Source organism: Pipistrellus kuhlii, unplaced genomic scaffold (assembly GCF_014108245.1).
Source record: "Pipistrellus kuhlii isolate mPipKuh1 unplaced genomic scaffold, mPipKuh1.p scaffold_m20_p_4, whole genome shotgun sequence".
NCBI lineage: Eukaryota > Metazoa > Chordata > Mammalia > Chiroptera > Vespertilionidae > Pipistrellus > Pipistrellus kuhlii.
Window position 1 is genome coordinate 74,506,273 of NW_023425540.1, and position 21,251 is coordinate 74,527,523.

The following is a 21,251-nucleotide window of genomic DNA, read 5'->3' on the forward strand; positions in this document are numbered from 1 at the left end:
CAAAGCTCAAAACTTTGTATAGCTCATTAGCAACTATAAAATCAAATTAGAATTTCTTAGCATGGTTTTCAATGCCTTCCACATTCACAAAAATTTTATTTTTATGTCAATTAATAGACTTTTCATTTTGCATTTTCTTACACCTTTTTTTTTAATTTAGTAAGCTCTGTCCATTGCCTTAGAATGGGAGTCGGCAAACTTTTTTTGTAAATGGTTAATCAGTAAATATATTAGGTTTTGTAGGATATGTGGTCTCTTGCACGTACTCAACTATGCCATCATAATGTGAAAACAGACATAGACACTCTATGAATGAATGGGTGACTATGTTCCAATAGAATTTTATGAACATTGAAATTTGAATTTCATATAATTTCCGTGTGTCTCAAAACATTAGTCTTTTTTGAATTTTTCTAACCATTTTAAAAAATAAAAATATTTTAGTTCATGGGCTATACAAAAAATAGTCGATGAGAAAGATTTGGCCTGCCAAACCCAGTGTTAGATGATGGAGAGGATATAGAGAAAGAAGCCTGGATTTTTGACATTCACATATAGAAGAGGAGACGAAATGTAAGAAATGGCCTGATTCCTGAGGAAGGATCATATGCCTGAGCATTGGTGAGGTTAGCCAATGCCATCCACTGAAGTGAGTTCTTATCACTGACGCTACTGAAAGCCACATTAGCTGTTCTTCTCATTGCCCTTTTGTAGGGCAGTCCATCAACACCTACATATCATTCATAGATTGGCCAGCAGAAATGATGCCTATTTGTGCCTCTGGATGTTCTCAGCCCACCCTGATGGTCCACTGTGTACCACATACTCTGTAACAGCCTAGGGCACCCATCAGCCCCCAAACAGACAATGTTGATGGAACAGCTATGAGTGGTCCCAGGACTGGTGTCTGGATGGCACTAGTGGAAGCAGCTAACTTTCTCCAAATGGGGTGACAGTGAACATGATCTCCATTTGCCTTCCCCACTCCCTTCTGCTTCAATGCTGTGTTCGTGGCAAACACCTTTACTTGCCATCCCCTCTATTTTACTTTATACTTTCATTTGTGCCTGTAATTCTTCCCTCTTTACTCCCAAATTATTCCAATCCTACTCCTCTTCTACATTCCAGCCAAGTCTCACATCTCCATGAAACAATATTTTGAAATGTGTACTTAGGAACTCATAGCACTTACTACTATGCAGGTGGAAATCCATCATCCATTATCCACCCGTGACATCTCTCTTGTCATCTTGAACTCCAAGATGGTTACCATATGTATACATAGCTTCTTCCTGAACCTTGTCCTCCAAGAAACCTGGAATTGGATTTTCTTCTTCCTCCATCCTGCTCAAAGCTAGGTTCAATTTTTTTAAAAAAATATCTTTAATTCATCAATTTCTTTCCATAGTCACTGTAATCCACGCCACTAAAATCTCTTTTGTGGCCCAATCTCCCTGCTGATTTCCCTGCCTCTACCATCTGTTCTCTCCGCAGCCTGAGTGTAATCTCTTTAATAAATAAAGCAGAGCAGATTGATCTGGGTCCTTCCTTCCTCTCCAGCTTCACTCCTTTCTTTCTTCTCTGCTCATGATGCACTAGTCATACCAGCCTCTTTCAGGTCCTCAAACAGGCCAACTTTTTCTACCCCCCAGGCTCTTGTGTGTGTTGCTTGCTCTGCCTAGAACTGTCTCACTTTTGCCCTCCCCTCCCTCTACTTGGGGGTCTCAGATGAAATAGCTCCTCCCAGCAAAATCTTCCTTGGGCTTTATCTAAAGCAGCCATCCACCATCACCCCATGCTAGTCTTTATTCTTAGCCCCTGTTTGTTTTCTTTTCATCACTTCCCATAACTTTACATTATTGATTAACTTATTTGTATGTGTACGTGGAGTGTATTCCCATGATTCTATATGGGTTACAAGCTCTAGGAGGACAGAAGCATTGCCAGTCTTGCTTGCCATGTGCCCTCAGTGCCTAATGCAGTTCCTAGGTATAACAAGGTGCTCAACAATCCCTTGTGAAATGAATGAATGAGCTAGAGAAGGACGTCCACAAGGTCAGAAATTGTGCCTTAAATTTCCTTGACCCCCTTCACCTGCCTAGCACATTGGATATATTCTGCAGGTGCTACTTTATTGGATTTGTGGTAAAATGATTAAATTAAGCAATGTAAATTACTGTTTCCATAACCCCTGAAGTCTCTTTTCCCTAGGATCAAGTAGCTTCAATTCAAAAGCCCTGACATCTCTGGGAGCCTCTAAACTGTCATGTAGAGGAATTCCCTTTATTTTCTGATTTTCTCTGCCATTTGATATCACGTCCAGGCATTGCTGAGAGAGATTTCCTCCTGGTCTTTCTCTCTGTACATAGAGGTTTCATTGAATATTTATACCTCCTGGAAGGAGGTCTATAAATAGACCTGTCAGTTACTTTCTAGGACAGGTGCCCAAGGACAGAGAAAGGAAGTCATAGAATATTAGCGCAGAAAAGACTCATCATTTGGCTAAAGTCTTCGTTTGACAGAGGAAGGAACTGGGGCTCAGAGTGGATTTGGTCTGAGGCCGTAGTCAAAGGTGTCTTCTGATCCTTTGCCTCAAATCAGCATGCCTGTCTATTCATCAGGAGCAGGAGGCCTGGTCCCATCCACAGCCATGGTCTTACACGCTCACGCATTGCTCCTGCCCAAGTCCAGCTTTGCATCCTTTGATCTTTGCCTCTTGTTTCTAGTTATCTGCTCATCTCTGCAGCTTGGCAAAGATCTGCCTCTCTGGTTTTTGCCATCATTGTTCCCTATAGGTATAAGACATGCCCACACATTTTGCTTGTCTTACCCCAGGGAACTCTGAGGAGCTTCTTGATAAGACAGCCACCAGATCTGGTAACTACCTGCTACCCAGGTGTGCCAGTTATGAGGGGGTTGTCTCTCAGCAAAGCCCCTCCATTTTTAAACTCTAATTTGTGATGCTTAGGACCAGACTCTGCAAGCCATACTTCTGCTCCCCAAGTTAGTGAAGCTCTGACCACAGGGAGCACTAGAGGAAGAGCCCCAGGTTGGAGGAAAAAGCAGGGACTAGCTACTTTACATCTTTGTCTCCTTGGCTTCTTCTCTTCCTGTTTCTGTGAGGATTGCCCCAGGAATGCTTCTTCATCTGTGGCAGCAGCTGAATCCAATTTGTAGTTTTCCCAACACCTGTGGAACTAGCATTATTCCCCCAAGTCCCACTAAAGCAGTGTTTCCCAACCTTCTCTCATGATGAGAATCACCTGGTGGAGTTGTTAAAACACAGATTCCCGGATCCCAACTAAGAAGTGCTAAACTAGAATTTTTGAGAACATATAGGTAAAATTGCATACCTAACTTAGTGCTCTGTATATAAAATCTGTCTTAGAGCACTAGTTAAGTATACAATTTTACCTATATGTTCCCAAAAATTCTAGTTTAGCACTTCTTAGTTGGGATCCGGGAATCTGTGTTTTAACAACTCCACCAGGTGATTCTCATCATGAGAGAAGGTTGGGAAACACTGCACTAAAGTATCAGCACCATCTGAGCAGCAGCCTTCTTCCCAGGTCTGAGATTCAACTCCAAAGGCCCCTCCCCCAAGTTTCTAACTGATTCTCCCTTCCTCTTTATGTTCCCAGCCCCAGGTGGTGGCAATATTTATTGATTTGCATATCACACCCTGTAATATTATTCTTGCCATTTGTGTCGCCTACTTAACTCCTCATATTCAGTTTTCTCTCATATTAAGTGACTAGCGTGGCCCTTTCTCCTGACTGGACTCTGACTGAGACCCCAGTAGACCCCACTTGGGCAGCTGGACATGAGATGGAATGAAGGTGTTTACTGCAAGTGTAGCTCAGAGTGGGGGGTGAGTGTGACAGGAAAGCTTATGTCCCTGTTCTAGAAATAGACTCAGAGGCTAGCACCTGACCTGGCCTCTGTGCCATTCACAGCAAGTGCTCAGTTTTCTGCAAACGGCTCTTCACAAGGTTAAGCTGGGTGGTGCTCAGGGCCCGATCATGAGCCACCTAAGCCACTAAGGCAGTCTCACCTGTGGTCAGCAGTTTTCTCCACATCGGAATCATGGCCGAATAGCCTGGGATGCTTGGTATTTCTTTCTATCTATCTATCTATCTATCTATCTATCTATCTATCTATCTATCATCATCTATCTAGTCATCTGTCATCCTCTTTATATCCTTTACTTTTCCATTTCTCTAACCTAACAAAACAAATGAAGAATTAAATATAGTACTCATGGGTGCCGGGGCTGGGTGGAGGTAAACAAGGGGGAGACATGAGGGACATCTGTAATAGTATAAAAAAAAAAAGTTAAAAAAAAAGTACTCATCAAAGGCAATGGGTTCCTTTAGGCTGACACTTGTTTGAAGGTAAAAATGTCATAAAGAACATTCATAGGGACATGAAAATCTGTCACCTTTCATTCTTTGAGAATATTCAATACAGAATGGCTAAAAGGAAGGAAAATTTTGGCTGCCAATATAAGACCCTTGGCTTCCAGGACACTAAACAGTGCTCTGCTCAGCTCCAAGGGGCAGAGATGATGGGTAGAAACTCCTGTGGCTTCCAATTAGAATGTGTCCTTCATGGAGGAGGTGGAGCCACCTCAAACAGGAGGGAAGAAGGAACACTGCGCCTCCAAGAGCAGTTAGTGTTCCAACTCAAAGGCATATTTGACCATAGAGTTTGCAAAGGGAAGCAGCTCATGGGCTATTGGAAGAGGCTGTAGGCACACAGGGAAGCAATAGCCAGTGGTTCTTGACTGTGTGATTAAGTGCTGAGTCAGGCAGGAGCCCTGGCAAGGGGCAGTTCATGACTTGGGGGAAAGAACATGCTGACTGTAGTAGTCAGCAGGAAATGAGGATTGAAAGGGCTTTGAGGGGAGGTCAGGGCAAATGCAAAAGAAGTGAGGAGCTTATAAAAACAAGCGGAGGAAAATTCTCCCTGGACATTTAAAATTAATTGATAAGCCTTAATTGAGTTTGTACTATTTCCTCAGCACTGTGCTAACAGCTGTGGATGGTAGAGAAGCTTTCAAAGAGCTTTTATCTAGTTAGGGAATCAGCCAAGACTGGGGTAAAAAAGATTTAAGCCTAAACCAGTTTAGATCAGTGGATAGAGCATCGGTCTGCGAACTGAAAGGTCCCAGGTTTGATTCCGGTCAAGGGCATGTCCATTGGTTTCAAGCACATCCCCAGTAGGGGGTGTGCAGGAAGCAGCTGGTCGATGTTTCTCTCATTGATGTTTCTAGCTCTCTATCCCTCTCCCTTCCTCTCTGTAAAAAAAAATCAATAAAATATATTTAAAAAAAAAAGATTTAAGTAAAATTCTGAGCAGCAATGAAGTCTCTGACCAATTTGTGGTGGGCAAAACCAGCATAGTTTTGAGACTTGCTACTACAGTGTAGTAACTACGTGATATAGAACAATCTATTGTTTGACCTCTGTCTTAGGGGGAAGCAAGCTGCAAGTGAATAGAATGTAGAATTAGAAGATGCTGTCTTAATGGGGGCACCCACAAGCTGGCTGAACCAGGACTTGACCAGAAGTAAAAAGCCTGAGTTTTTTTTTAAAATTCTAATTCTTACCTGACTAGCTTGTTCTGTGACTGTGAACTGGTGTCCTCATTTCCCTGTGGCTACTGATGTCCTATTTGGAAAGTCTTATCTCTGAAGTCTTCCAGTGGCATCTGCAAGCAGAAGTTTATGGACTATGGTTGTATATAGATTTTTGTTTTCCATTACAGGTATATTGTCAACATTGTGCTTTTGTTCTTGTTGGTGGTAATTGGCTCTGTTTTTATCTTATAAAACAAAGAAAGACTGAAGGGGGAAAAACAAGATAGTATGATAGAAAAAAGCAAAGGTGTCTAAGTGTGAATGAGAAGCAGAAGAAAGAAAAAGAAACAGCAAATAAGTCAGAGAAACTGATGTGTAAGCTAAGCAGGCCTAGCAATAAAGGGAAGAAAGAAAAGAAAATAAGAAGACAAATAAATGTTTGCATATGAATATCACAAATATTTTGAGTGAAATCAAGTGAGCTTAATTGATATCATAAAGCAATGTTGTGAAGGGCAAGGGTGGTTGGATGATAAAAAGAGAAGAGGCTAAGAAAGGAACATTTTATCTGGATATAATTAAAGGAGGTGGAAAAGCAGAAACACCGGGTCACACAGCCCATGACTATGCTGACCATCCTCTCCACGTATGAGGCAGAAAATTGAGCTGCTGTAACAAGGAAACCCAGAAATATCATGACTTAAATAAAATGGAAATGAACTTTTCTCTCAAATAACTTATCTCTCAAACGGTGATAGGGGAGTGGGGTTGAGAGCTCTGCTTCACAAGGTTACACAGGGCCTTTAGCTCCTTCTCTTTTGTGCTCTGCAATCCCTGCAATGTGCTCACCGGTAGGGCCAAAGCTGGGCCACCACGTTCCTATCCCTCTAGAGGGGAGGGTCTGTGAAAGACACCACTGCTTTTAAGCTGGTGAAATATCACTTTTCCCATATTTTATTGAATAACATGGCTAAGAAATGTGGTCGGTAGCTGGGCAGCCATGGGCCCTGCAAAAACCTAGCATTTCTATAACTAAAAGAAGAGAGGAGAATGGATTTGGGGGGGTGGGGTGGCAATCAGTCTCTGCTTCACCTCAGTTCTGCCAGTCCTGTTCAGCTTCTGTTGTAGCTGGTAAGATTTGGAGTGATGTAGGGCAGACATTTATTCATAAGTTTGGAGTCCACCTATAGTGAGAACACACTCATCTTTCTATATAAAACCCTAATATGCAAATAGATCAAATGAGGGAACAACCAAACAACTGAACAACCAGTCACTATGACGTGTGCTGACCACCAGGGCATACATGTGGAACATGGTGGGCATCAGCATCAGGTGGCAGAGCATGGAACATGGCAAGTATCGGTGGAGCAGATGAAGATGAGTGGGGGCGCCAGACCAAGGCAGGGTGCTGGTTGCTGAAAATTCTTTGCTCCCGCATGCTGCAGTTCCACCTGGTCCTCACACCTGCTGCTGGCCTTCCAGTATCTAGCACTGGTCCCCATCACTCAGTATTATCAGGAGGTATGAGTAGCTGCTGGCCCCAATTGCCCCTCAAAGCTTCACCATCCCCCCACCCCCCCTGCTCATGAGGGGGCAAAAAAGGAGAAGTGAAATCACCCAGGAGAAATCATCCTTGGTTTAGGCTGTTACCTCCTGAACAGAAGGGCCTTAGTAGCATATGTAGCTACTAAGCCCTTAGGTATCAGCCAGCGATGAAAATGAAACGCACGCATGGCTGTTCCCTTCATCTCCATCTTGGCCTGCCAAAGAACCCTGCCCATCTCTCTCATCTGTACCAGTGACAGCCCTGCTCACACCCACTGCTGGCACCAGCCTCACTTGCACCCAGCACATGAGATCGGTGGTGGCCAGCAGCCAAGGGACTGGGGGTTCATGGTGGGAGGAACTCCAAGTGAGGGGCAAAGGTTGGGCCAAGACCCATCCCTGTGCTCACCGCAGCCTTGCAGCCCACAGTTCCTTTCAAGTGCACAAATTTGTGCACTGGGCTCCTACTGTAATCATAAGCATGTAGGCCAATCACAAAATAAAAAAGCTACTGTTTATTTATTGCCTCATATATGAGAGCTATATTTCTCACTACAACCTATTTTTATCCTCATAATTGAGGGTCAGAAAAATGACGCTTCCTTGGATCTCACAGTGAGTATGTTGCAGTGCTTTGGGTTATATGTGTAGTAGCTAGAGCAGTTCTGCCCCTCATGTAGCTGCACCACCTACACGGCCCTTTGGGATAGGAACTCTGAAAGAACATCTCCATTTCACAGTAGTAAAATAAGACCAAATGGCAGTGATGGGATTTGCACCTGGCTCCCAGGTGTGGGGTCCTCCCTCTTACCATTAGCTATGTTAGCCCTGGGCCAGGTCCATCATGGTCATGGAAGGACTCCAAGGACTGGAAAGTCTGGGACTGCGCCTGCGTCGCAGGCAGCATGTGGACAGGTGTTAGGTGTAGGGCGGCTCTGCCTGCTGCCAAAGGTGTTCACAGGTGGAGACATGCAGGGTCTGTTTCAGACAGCAACTGATTCCAATTTGTTATTAATAAAAACAGTTCAAAAAACATTTGGCAATAGACTGCGGGATCCAGCACTGTTTATGAGAAGGGTTTAATGGGGGAACTCGCAGCTGCAACAGATGGATGTCGACGGGGCCTCTCCAGAGTGTTCCATTCTGTTTTCCTTTGTCTTTGAATAAATTTGGAGGGTGCCACATGCGAGCCTGGATGGATGGTTTCGAACTACAGCTAATTAAAAGCAGGCACTTCCATGGGGGTTAATAAAAAAGGAGAAGTGAAATCACCTAGGAGAAATCATCCTTCGTTTGGTCTGTTACCTCCTGAACAGAAGGACCTTAGTAGCATGTGTAGCTACTAAGCCCTTAGGTATCAGCCAGTGATGGAAATGAGAAGCACGCATCTTGATCCCTCCATCTCCACCTTGGCCTGCCAAACAACCCTGCCTCACTTGGCTGTGCAGCTCATGTGTCCAGGCGGCACCTCTCCAGGCCCTGAACCTTAGCATCTGCAGTGCAAGGTCAGCCCAAGGGCACAGGAGCCCTTGTGGAGCCAGTGATGCCCCCTCCAGACCACAGGTGCCTGTGGCTGAACCCACAGGGATGGCCCTGGACCTGGGGGAGAAGGGGTAGGGGAAACAGCCTTTTAATGACCAGCCTATAGGACCTAAGAAGACCTCTGGAAATCGGGCCACTTCTGGGAACACACATCTTTTTCTCCTGTGGATGAAGCCCTAGCTACTCAGCACCTTACTTTTGCATATGAAAGGCCTGGTAATTGCTACTTTCATCCTTAAAGCCTGAAAGTGACATGCAAAATTAGCACTTGAGAGGATCCACTTTTAGACCTTGTTGTAAAGCAAAACTTATTATTTGAAGATAAATCAATTTCTGTTGCCTGTATTTGTGGTTTTCCCCAGATGGCTAATTACCAAAGATAAATGTGTATAAACACAAACCTTATCCCTCTCCATCCATCTTCCCTGCCTGCCTGTTTATCCAGAGGTTAATAATCGCAATCCTGTAGTGTATTGCAATAGTAATGGCTTTGATGGGCCCGACAAGTTTATGACCTTTTATTACAAACAGAAGGACATGCATTTCAAAAAAAGGAAGGTCATTTTAGAGATGAATGTGCATATAACTAGCCTCTCTGAAACTGAGCCAAAAGGAAAAAACAGAAAACAAAATAAAAAGGGGGAGCCCTCCCACCCACAAATGAACAAAACAAACAGCATAAATGTCATGAAAATTGGTTTACAGCAAAATTAAATAAGGTTCCTGCAAGCATTAATTTTCATATTTTCTGTTTATGCACCGTTAGAATTATTTCCCAGCTTTGATTTATGAAAGAGTAAGACCGAGCACTATCATTCAGACATGCACCAAATTCAGTTAAGGGCTGGAACTTCCCATTCAGCCTGGTCTGACTTCTCTGGTCAAAAGGGCAAGTGGAAAGCCACGTGACTCCATAGAGTGGCTTAGGGCCTCTGAGCAAGGACTGGGGCTCAGTCTGTCTCCCTCCCTTCCTCCCTTCCTTCCGCCCTTCCTTTCTTCTTTTTTCCTAATTCTATAACAAGAAAAGAACGCAGAACAATAAAAACCTGTCCCTTTCCCCATCTTCCATCCAACTTTTTGGAAAAGACCAGTGCTAAAAAATGAATAATTAAAAATGTAGTTCTGATATGTGCAAGACAATGTTCTAAGCTGTTTTATAAATATGAACTTATTTTTCTCCTCATAAAGAAACTTTGGAGGTAGTTAGTTGTCCCTATTTTATAGGTGACAAACAAAAATCGGGAGAGGTAAGCGACCCAACCAAGGCTAAACACGCAGAAACTGAAAGCGGAGAGCCTTAGTCTGTTCCGGCTGTGCTAACAAAATACCACAGGCTGGGGCTTATAAACAACAATTTGTTTCTCACTGTTCTGGAGCTGGAAGTCTAAGATCAAGATGCTGGCGGATCTGGTGGACCAGTTTCCTGGTGCATACACAGCTGTCTTGGGGCTGGTGGGAAGAGCAAGGGAGCTCTCTGGGTCTCTTTTATAAGGGACTGATCCCAATTATGAGACTTCAGCCCTTTTGATCTAATAATCTCAAAGCCCATCTCATAACCAATCACCTGAGGTAAAGATTTTAACACATGTATTTGGTGGGGGGGGGGGGTAGGGGGGAGACACAGCATTCAGACTAAGGCAAATACCCCATTTTGTAGGCACCCCTCCCCCCAGGCTCATGCTTTTAGCCGACATGCCATCCTGCATCTACTGCCAGACCACAGTGTCATCTGAAACCAGGCACTCTTACACTGGCGAGTTGTTGGAGGAGCCCAGACCACCAGTGAAGACACTGAAGGATCTGTCCTGGCTCAAGACCCAGAAAGAGCTAATGTTGCAGTTTGAGTCTGAAGGCAGGAAAGAACAGATGTCTCAGCTCAAGGCAGCCAGGCAGGAGTTCTCTCTTACTCATGGGAGGGTCAGCCTTCTTATTCTTCTTAGGCCCATCAACTGTTTGAACGAGGCCCACCTATATTGGGGATGGCTATCTGCTTTATTCAAAATCCACTGAATCAAGTGGGACTCTCATCCAGAAACAGCTTCCAGCCACACCCAGAATAACATTTGGCCAGAGGTCGGGGCATCCTGTGACTAGTTAAGTTGCTGTATAAAATGAAGCATCACATCACCCTACCTGGTTTGGCTCAGTGGATAGAGCATCAGCCTGAGGACTGAAGGTCCCAGGTTCAATTCTGGTCAAGGGTACATACTAGGGTTGCAGGCTCAATCCCCAGTAGGGGTGTGTAGGAGTCAGCTGATCATTGATTCTCTCTCATTTTGATGTTTCTGTCTCTCTACCTCTTCCTTCTTCTCAGAAATGAATAACAATATTTTAAAAATTAAGCACCACATCTGTTTACTCAGCATTAGAATCTGTGCTAGGAGCAGCAGACATGAGACGGACAGGACATCACCTCCACTTTGGAGGAACCCAGAGTCTGTGCCCTTCTCTCCTAGTAATGCATCTCGCCTTCTCTAAGGCTGAGCTAAAGCCTTTTAAATAGAGCATACAAACCCTCACTGCCTGCTTTCTCCCGACTGACAGGGCAGATACCTGGCCTTGATTTCTAGGAAGTTAGTAGGCTTGTATATTTATTTACTTTTCACAGCACCTTATTTCTTTACAGCACCTGATAAGAAAGATTTGTGTCATTTAGGTGCTCATTTTATTTGGATGTGTAGATGCTATATGCTAAGGTGAGGCATATATAAACACTGCCATTTAGAGCTTAATAGATCATGTTATCTTATATAATAAAATGCTAATATGCAAATTGACCTAACAGCGGAATGACTGGTTGCAATGATACAGATGCTCAATGGACGAGCTGCCCCCTGGTGGTCAGTGTGCTCCCACAGCGGGGAGTGCCACTCAGTCAGAAGACATCTTCATGACTGGTGAGTCCAGCAGCAGTGGCAGAAGCCTCCCTACTCCCAGATTGCAAGAGGGCAAAGGCCAGGTTGAGAGATTCCCCGAGTGCATGAATTTCATGGACCAGGCCTCTAGTAGATTATAAGATACCAAAGGTTCCATCAAGAATATCAGAATGCAGGCTGAGATTCTTGGAGAGAAACATTGAGGCCTTCCCTGACACCATATTCTGCTTCAGCAGCTATAATCCCCTTTTATTATAGGGTGAAGCTGCTGTGGTGACGTGGGTACCAAATAGGGATGGGACTTTTTTCAGCTATCTATTCCTGAACTTAGTGGCTAAACCAATAACGACATTGGTTTTCCTCATAAATTTATTAAGAAAGCAAACAAGTCACAGCCTTCTTGATCGAATGGTTTTTCAGTTAATCACTATGGGGATCAGAGGGGACATAACACACACAAGACGTTACAAAGCCTCTAGAATTCTAGAGTACCAATTGGACAGTGGACTGTGGCTGGATTCTATCCCAGGTTGTAAGAGGAAATATCTGCCCGCTGTGCTATAGTTCTGGGGTGCCATGATGTCCATCTTCGTCTATGATGATCTCACTTCCGACCACAGGTCAGCAAGGCCTTAAGTGGACACGTTTTTCTTTAAAAATTCAACTCAGGACCTGGCTGGTGTGGCTCAGTGGTTGACTGTTGACCCATGAACCAGCAGATGGAGGTTTGATTCTGAGTCAGGGCACATGTCAGGTTGTGGGCTTGACCCCCAATAGGGGGCGTGCAGGCGGCATCTAATCAATGATTCTCTCTCATTATTGATGTTCTCTCTCTCTTGCTCCTTCTCCCTTCATCTCTCTGAAATCAATAAAAACATATTTTTAAAAAATTCAACTTAGGTCTTTCCCAGGAAAGCATGTCTGTACCCTTATCAGCAGTGATCCCCTAGGACAGTGGTCTGCAAACTGGGGCTCAAGAGCCACATGTGGCTCTTTGGCCCCTTCAGTTTTTAGCAAAGGCCAGCTTAGGAATATCCTAAGTAAGTTAATAACAATGTCATACCTATATAGTTTAAGTTTAAAAAATTTGGCTCTCAAAAGGAATTTCAATCCTTGTACTGTTGATATTTGGCTCTGTTGACTAATGAGTTTGCCAACCACAGCCCTAGGACATTGCCACATGATGGTCCTTTACTCCTTGTCACTACTAAAGCTCCATTCTCTTGGCTCTTAAAGATTTCCCTTGTAAGAAGTACTATTGCCTGGAATGGGATCCAGCTTAGTCCCTCAGCTGCTAAGAGAATTAGTTGTCAATAGCTGAGGGCCAGGCCTGGAACTCACAGAGGGCTCGTAGGAGGAAATGGCTCTGCAAAGCACCTGAACAGAGCAGACAAAGCAGCCTGAGATCCTGGGGGCCACAGCCCACTCTTCTGATGCATTTCTGGTTGATTCACAGCACCGAAGGCAGAGGTGGGGATCGGGCCATGCTGAAGCTCATGCCAGCTCAGGTAAGAGCATCCTGCTCCGTGGATGCTCAGTGTCCCGAAGGCTCAGTGGGCTGCAGTTTCCTGCACAGGCAAGATGACTGTCAGCCTTAAGTGGCATCTCAGGCTCTTATGGCTCCCAAAGCTCTGCTTGTCCTTCCTGGGCTTGGCGTGGCCACCAACAGGCCCACAGAGCTAGCTGCAGTGTCCCCACCCACCATGCTGCTCCAGGTCCTGTGGCCAGCCTGAGCCCATTGCTTCCCTCTCGGAAACTATTCCCAGCTCAAATGTGCATGGAGCCCAAGCCATTATTTGGTTCTTTTCTCTCCATTCATTTCTGGAGTTTTAGGTCTTTATGCTTAGTCACTGCCAGGCCTCTGGCTTCTGACCTTGAATCCTGAGCCTTTGCAACTCTTAGTATGGTCAGTGCCTTAACTTGCCTTTGCCACCCCCCACTCACTTGATCAGAGCTCCTTGGGTCCTTATACCAACTGAATCTCTCTGCCTCAGTTTACTCATCTGTAAAATGAGAGAAATGGTAGTATCTACCTTATAAAATTGTGATGGGAGCTAAATGACTTAATTCACATAAAGTACTTAAAACGGTCTCTGACATATAGAGAGTGCATAATAAATGTTAGATATTATAATAATCATTGACTATTCACTTTCTCCAGATTCCAGGCCTATATTGCCAACTCTCCAGAATCCAAGCCTACCATCCAGGCTAATTCCCCCAGTTCCCAGCTTCTCAGGCTTGAGTTCCTCTCCTTCCCTGGATTTGTATTGATGGGTGGGTACCTGCAGGTCTCAAAGTTGTGCTGGCTCAAATTTCAACTGAAGGAGGCCTAGTGGCAGCAAGTTGCCACCTCGCAGCCCCGCCCACTCAGGGAAAGCTGGGGCTGCTCTTGGAAAAGCAGCCGTGAGCTGATGTGAGGATGATGTACTATGTGAGATGGTGGAAGTGACATTGTTAATGAGGGAAATCAACTGCTCCAACCAGAACCGGAATCTAAGGGAGGAAATGACAGAGGCCCATGAATATATGGTCCTGACCGAAGCCCTGCCAGAAATCAGTCTCAGCTGGAAAATTGAGCTGTGATTATTACAAAGAGCCGGAATGATCGCTTCAGTCATGATGCTTCGGGAGCTCTATAAAGAGCAGCCCAAACAATTTCGACATTAAGTGTTTAGAGAAAGAAGAATGGTTTGTAAAGGAGGATCTTGTTATTCCCTGAAAAGCTACTATGAAGACGTCAGGCGTATGGAAATAACAGATGGGAGAGGCGTGCTGAGATCATTACTCTGAACTCTTAAGTGCCGTTATTGACAAGCACAACCCACATCGCTGGGCAAATAGATGTGCCGGAGAGTAGGAGGGAGATGCATAAAGAAGGGAAAGCAGAAACCAGATATTTCAAAACATCAGGGGGTGGAGAGAAATTGCATTAGGATGATGGCATTCTTCAAAGTAAACTAAAGAAGGAAGGCAAGGTTTGAGGAGAATGTGAGCAAGAAAGATCCCATCAAAAGTTAGTTAACTGACTAATTTGTTTTCATTTATAGGCCACATAGTAGTTCTTAATGTTTGTGTGTGTGTGGGTCACTTTGAAAATCTAATGAAAGCTCTGGCGACTCTTTCTAAAAGTGCCCTTACTAATTAATGCATGATCAATTTGAGGCAAACCGTGAGTGGAACATTAGTGGGCTAGAAATTAAGGAGTTCCAAATGGTGTTTAAAAATATAGTCTTTTTTTTCTGATGTGGAGAGATATGGAGATGACCAACATTCAGACCGTGGACTTCTTACCCCGCAGATTCCTGGGAATGATATGGCCATGGACCCTTTGCTATGCCCCCATGCCTCAGCCCCAGATTTGGATAAGGTGTGCTGGTGTGGTTACAGGTTTCTCTATATCCTTCCTGCTCCAATGGGTGACTAAAATCAGGCTAAGAGACATCTCAATTCCTGTTCTATCTGTGTGAATCAACAGGGATACCATTAGAATTTCAGGTGGGACATTTTTCCTTGGGATGAGACTGTCCCACATTTTGCATGTTTTGCATGTCAGCCTCTAAGCATTACCCACCAGGAAGAACCCCTGCCCGGTCATGGTGACCACCTCTCACCCACTGCAAAATGCAGTTTTAGAGTCTGTAGAATATATAATGGGAGTGAAACCATTGCTTTGCAATCTCACCCTTCTAGCTCTGGTTGGCAGGCTTTGACCATTTCAGTGGTGAAAATAATATGGGAAGAAGAACAAAAGGACAAGCATTTCAGCTTAAAGCTGAAAGTACCAAGTCTAAAGCTTCTTTCTCTACCCTGAGTCCTTGCCTTTGCCCCACAGCCTGACCCAGGCCCCATTAAGCCTTCCAAGGCAGGAACCACCCCCACTGCTCAAGCAACAGGCCACCCCTTGCTTGTTGCAATAGAAACAAGGGAGTTTCTTTATGAAAAGAAAACAGTCCAACAAAACAGATCCCAATGGAGACTCCTTTATGGCAGCAAGATGTTTTAACTTTTTTGCTTCTTCCAAATTCTCTATTCCCTGATCCCAGTGCTCAGTTGAGGGTCCCTGGCCTATGTCAACATTCCTTTTGTTCAAGCAGAGGGTGAAAATGGGGAGCCTCAAGGCCCAGGTGCCCTACCCCACTCTACTCTGAGCAGACAAAAGTGTTCCAAAGTGTAAATCTATACCTTGCTAAAGTCTCACAGGGATACTGACAGCTTGAAACATACTTATTTGAATCAAGTCAAGTAGATTTCTTCACTGAAGGCCTTCTAAAAGCTGGTACTAACCATTGGGCCAGGCACCCTGCTGATGACTTTACCTCAGTGAGCATATTTGCACCTCCAGTCTGCTTTAGGAGGTGCCTAGTATGAATTTCTGGAGTTTTCAAGGTGAGTAAAGGGATGTTTAAAGATGTTGAGTAACTTGCCCGAAGTTGCGCAGCTAATAAGTGTCTTAATCCAGATTCAAAGCTAGTTCCATCTGTTGCCAGAACTCACGTGCTTTGTAGACAATAGGTCCTTCCAATATGCTAATATGTATTAGGGTGATGCCTTAGGCAGGGTATCCCAAATTTATCCGATCACATGTAACAGATCAGGCTCTCCAAGAAGCAGACTCTAGTAGCCTGAGATTTGTGTGCAGAAAGGTTAGTGTGTGTGTGTGTGTGTGTGTGTGTGTGTGTGTGTGTCTTAGGATCAATACCTGTTAAAGGATGCAAGACTGGGTCAATGAAGAAGCTAATGTTGGCCAATCCTATAGAGAGCTCTGGAGGTGGTAGGGCCATTCCGAGTCGCCCCAGAATGAGGCAAGGCAGCTGGTCTTCATTACCTATAATGTTACTGCCCAGGGATACCCCCTATTGAGCATTAGAATATGCAGGCTGCATTGGGATGGGAGCTTGGTCATGAGTGAGGCAGTCCTCTTCAGCTCAGGGCTTCCCAGAGTCCTGCGTTGGAGGGGCTGCTCCAAATCTAATGCTACATGATACAACACCCTTTGGGAAAGGTATCAGAAATTAGAGTTTAGAATTAAACAAATCACTGGTTGGAAACCCTCGGGTCTCTTACCACATTTATGCACTTAGAGCTTCTAATAGCAAACAGTGATACTACATGAGTCTACCCAGTTTAGCTACTTGTAGGGATGCTTAGGCACAATTTAGGCACAGTCTCTGTAAGGTAAGCTAAGAAAATCTATGTATAGGATCTAGAATAAATGATTAATATTGACTTAAGCTCATTAGTGACAGAGATAGGACTAGAATAGTTTCCCTTGCTCTCATTTCATTGTTCTTCCCATTGCATCTGCCAGTTTTTGGTTCTGGGGACAGGGATATGAAGAAGTTATATTCAGGAATCCCTTAACCAAAAGGACAGATGACCTTATGATATGAAGGTTCTATTTTGAGACCGGTTAAAAGCGAGAAATTTCAGTTCACTGCTCATTTGTCATTCACCAGGACTGGGATGTCCCTGGGCAATGCTAAGCTAACATTCAGCTGCGTCTATAATATGACACACAATATGCCGAAAGGTAGGCATTAAAGACCTTTGATGGTGTTAGAAGAAGGTAATACAGCTTCCCAGGAGTGATAAGAGCAGGAACAAATGTAAACTGAAGATCAAACGTCAGCCTGCTACACAAGACAAGACTGGGATGAGACACAAGAGAGCCTCAGAGGGGAAGAGGCGGTGTACAGGATCAGTGCTCTGAAACAAGAACATGCCTGATCTCCAAAATAAACAGATGGACAGATCACAGCCTCATTTAGATGCTGCTTTGAGATGATTGCCGCTAGGGTTTTGTTCTCTCTTCTATAAGTAATTCACAGCTTTGCCAGAATATAAATAGAGTACATTGAGACTTAGATCTTGAAGGGACCTAGAAGACTTGATTGCCTCTTTTCATTACTTTCTTTATCAGAAATGTAAAGCCCAGAGCAGTTCATTGATTTGCCTAAGATGACACAGGCAGTTAGTAACAGAACAGGATGGGAAGTCGGATCTCTGTCACTCAAGTATTCAATCATTCTACAGATGTAGAACACTTTATGTACATAGTCCCTGGGTTCGAACCAAAATAACTATAGAGTTGAGTGAGACATGCCATTTGTTTTCAAGAGCTTCCTAATCAATGGGGCAGAGAGACCCATGAAGAAACAATGAGAGGACAGAATAATAGTAACTGCAATATTAAAGCATTTCCACAATGCTAAGTAATATGTACAAAGTGCTGACAGCCACTGGCTGCTCCAGGGGTGTTGAAGAATTGGTGGAGGAGTTGTCCTGTATGCTGCTTCACATCCACCCCAGACCACTCCTGAAGGAAAGCAGTGTCTTTAATTTTCAGCCACAACTCTGCCCATGTCCAGAACCATTCCTCATTGTTTTAGGGCCAAATTCAGTTAGGGTTTGGGATTGCTCTGTTAACATGGGCCCAGTGTTCTGGTGCCTGACTACCTACTTTTGACTTAACTTCAGACAGCTCAAATAGGAAAGAATGTATCAGACGGCGAGAGGGACTTCTTGCTGTAAATTCCTCCAGGTATCTGTCTCCATGACTCTGCTTTCTCTCCTCCATTTCAGTCGATGACACGGGCTCCTCTTTCTGTATTTACCCCACTTTTCTGCTCTTTCTGGTATACATTTTTTTTTTATTTGCTTATTTGTTATCATGCTTATATTTCAGTTAAATCAGCTACTGCTTTTGAGATTATATGACTGTGCAGCTTTAGTATCTACTGCTGTTTGGTTTGCCTGTAACTTCTGTGCTTCTTAAGAGAGAGAATAAATTAAAAATGGCTTAGCTTGGACCAGCTCCCATTTCTAGTCACCTGTGGTCAGTGAAGTGTGATCAGTGCTTATGGCCAAAAATCTTTCAGCATTCACCATCATCATGGCTGTGAATCATTCATTAGCTCCAAGTGGCATGAGCTGGGCAGACACTCTGAACATGTCTACTGATCAATGACTTTCAATCCTAGCCTTTATTATACCTTCTAAAGTTAAGAAGACACAATTGCTTCAGTTTTTCTGTTTTCTCTCATGCTCTTCATGGTAGTGGGTTAGTTCCACTGATTGTCCAGTGTATTAGTCAGCTTGGCTATCATAACAGAATGGAAAGTCATAACAGAATGCTCATGTGGGTTCTGGAGGGACACAATCCAGTCTATTGCACCCAGCAGTCCTCTTCTAATGGGGAACCTTCCAGTAGCTTGGGTTCCTTGTTTCAGGGATCTCACTTCATGTCCTGGGCCATTTGCTTCTAATGGAGCTACAAAAGCCATGTGAAAACTGGACAAACACTAAAGCAGGCATGATTAATCCAGGTCTTTAAGAGAGTGGTTATTCTTGGGAGGCAGTGACCAGGAGGATTTCTGAGAAGATATTTCTTAATCTGGGTGCTGGTTACATGGCTGTGTTCAAATTGTGAACATTCATCAATGACATATGTATTTTCTTCTTAGAGTATGTTTGTTTTAATTATCCAATGCTTGTAATAAATCTCCCAAAACGTGGTGGCTTTAAAGCAACACATTAATTTTTTTTTCACCAGTATATAATTTGAGTGGGCTTGGCAGGGATAACTTAGCTTTTCCCCATTTGGTGTCAGCAGGGGCTGCTGGAAGGCCCAGGACTGGGATCATCTGAAAACTTACTCTCCCAGGTCTTGCCATTGATGCTAGCTATCGAGTGAAACCGGCGCCGGCACCATTGGTTCGACACCTTCAGAGGGCCTCTCTGTGTGGCCTGGGCTTCCTCACCACATGCTGGCTTGGTTTCAATGGTGAGCAAAGTCAGCAGAAGCCATTGTGACCCAGTCTTCAATGAGTAGTGTCCCTCACCCTGCACTTTGTTCCTTAGAGCAGCCATGGAGGCCCATGCAATTTCAAGGTGAGAAGAAGTATATTCCATCTACAGATGGGGAATGGCCAAGTTCTAAGAATTTGGCACTGGATATGTTGCTGTGGCAAATTTGGGGGAAAAACATATCCTGCTACAATGTTTTCCTTTAATCAAAAGTTAAAAAACACCAATATCAGGTAGAATAAAATTGTAAAACAATAGCAGACAGCTTGGGAGAAACAAGTTGAGGTAAATAATAAACCAGGTCTCCATCAAGAAGTTTAAAGTCACATCCCATTTCTTTATCTACTCTTGATCTTCTAAAGAGCCCCTATCATTATAAAAACATTTGATATGTAACCATCTTATGTAGAGAAAAAGAATAAACAAAAAGCCAACAGCAACCCACTTTGTGGTGGTAGACAGGTTATTACACAGGGCTGGTTGAGGCTTGTTGTATTTCCCTCCCCCCCCTCCCCCAGTCATTTGTGATCATAATGGAAAAAAAGAACATTATCTATGAAATAGGAGGTTGCAGTGTGCAGGAAATGGAGCATGAAAAGGATTTGTGCTGTGATGTAGAGATTAGAAAAAAACTACCCATGTGAATTAATAAATGGAATGCAAATACAGTACATTCAAGTGTAACTTCAGTGCAACTTCAAAGGATTTGTTGCATGAAGAAATACACATTTTTCTGAAACAATATTAAATACCGGTTTTTCTTTTTTCAGGATGAAGCATGATTCCATTGGAATGTTTGAAAAGCTTTTCAATTCCAAGGTGATGTCAGCGTTCATCCTATTGAAACAATCTGATGTTATTTTTCTAGCTATCACTCCCTCTTTGCTCAACTCTAGGCCATACCGACACATTCATTTGTCCTGTCCTTCCTTATCACATGGTATTCCATCTCTGTTCTCAGGAATCTTCTCAGAACCTCATTGCTTCATTTCCATCTTATCTGTGCTCCAGGCCTATATCACCTTCCTGTGACTTTCTCTATGTCATCATTCATATCTGCCTCACCCCAGACCTTGAACTTGAGGGCAGAATTAATTTGCTACATTTTGCCTCTCTGAGAAATGGGTTTCTTTTCCCCCTAGACCTTCTTATATGTGGCCACTTTTAGTAATTATTCCATTTATTAAAAAACAAAACAAAACTGGTATTTGGTTCCATTCTAATATTAGTCTGAGAGGTTAACAACACTAATATAGGAGATCCGACGCCATCTGGGGTTGCAACTGCCAAGGCTGATCATGGGTAGGATGTAGGACCTAGCTCAAACAGTGCAGAGCTACTAGGCATAATTACACCATTGACATCTTCATTGCCACCTCAGGACATGGTTAAATATTTTTTTTTAAAATTGAAATGGAATTTTAATGATTTTCAGAAAAGAGTAGGGTGTAGGTTCCCAAGGGTAGTGTGTGCCCTGTTATCTTGGGTCCAGGCCTTAACTCAACTATTTTTCCCCAAGAGATAAAGCTCCTTCTAATTCAACACAGGTGTTGAGTCAATTCTAATCTTACACAGCATATTCGCTGCAGCAGCCTCATGCACACTTGCTGGAGTCTCAATTAATATTTATTAAATGAATTAAGAACTGTCTAGCTCACGTATCATTAAGTTATTCAGACCCTAAAAGTGAATACTCTCAGAAAAAGTATTGTCAAAATGAATTATTTTGAATATATTTCTCTTTCTAGCAGTGGCTCAAGGCATCATTTGGTACTGCCAGCATGAATGAAAATCGTGCTGGGCTTCTCATGGGCAGGATGGTAAGGCACATAAGCCTGCCATCCAGCCTGACTTCACCTGGGTATTTCACCCTCATCTTCCAACTCTTACTACTG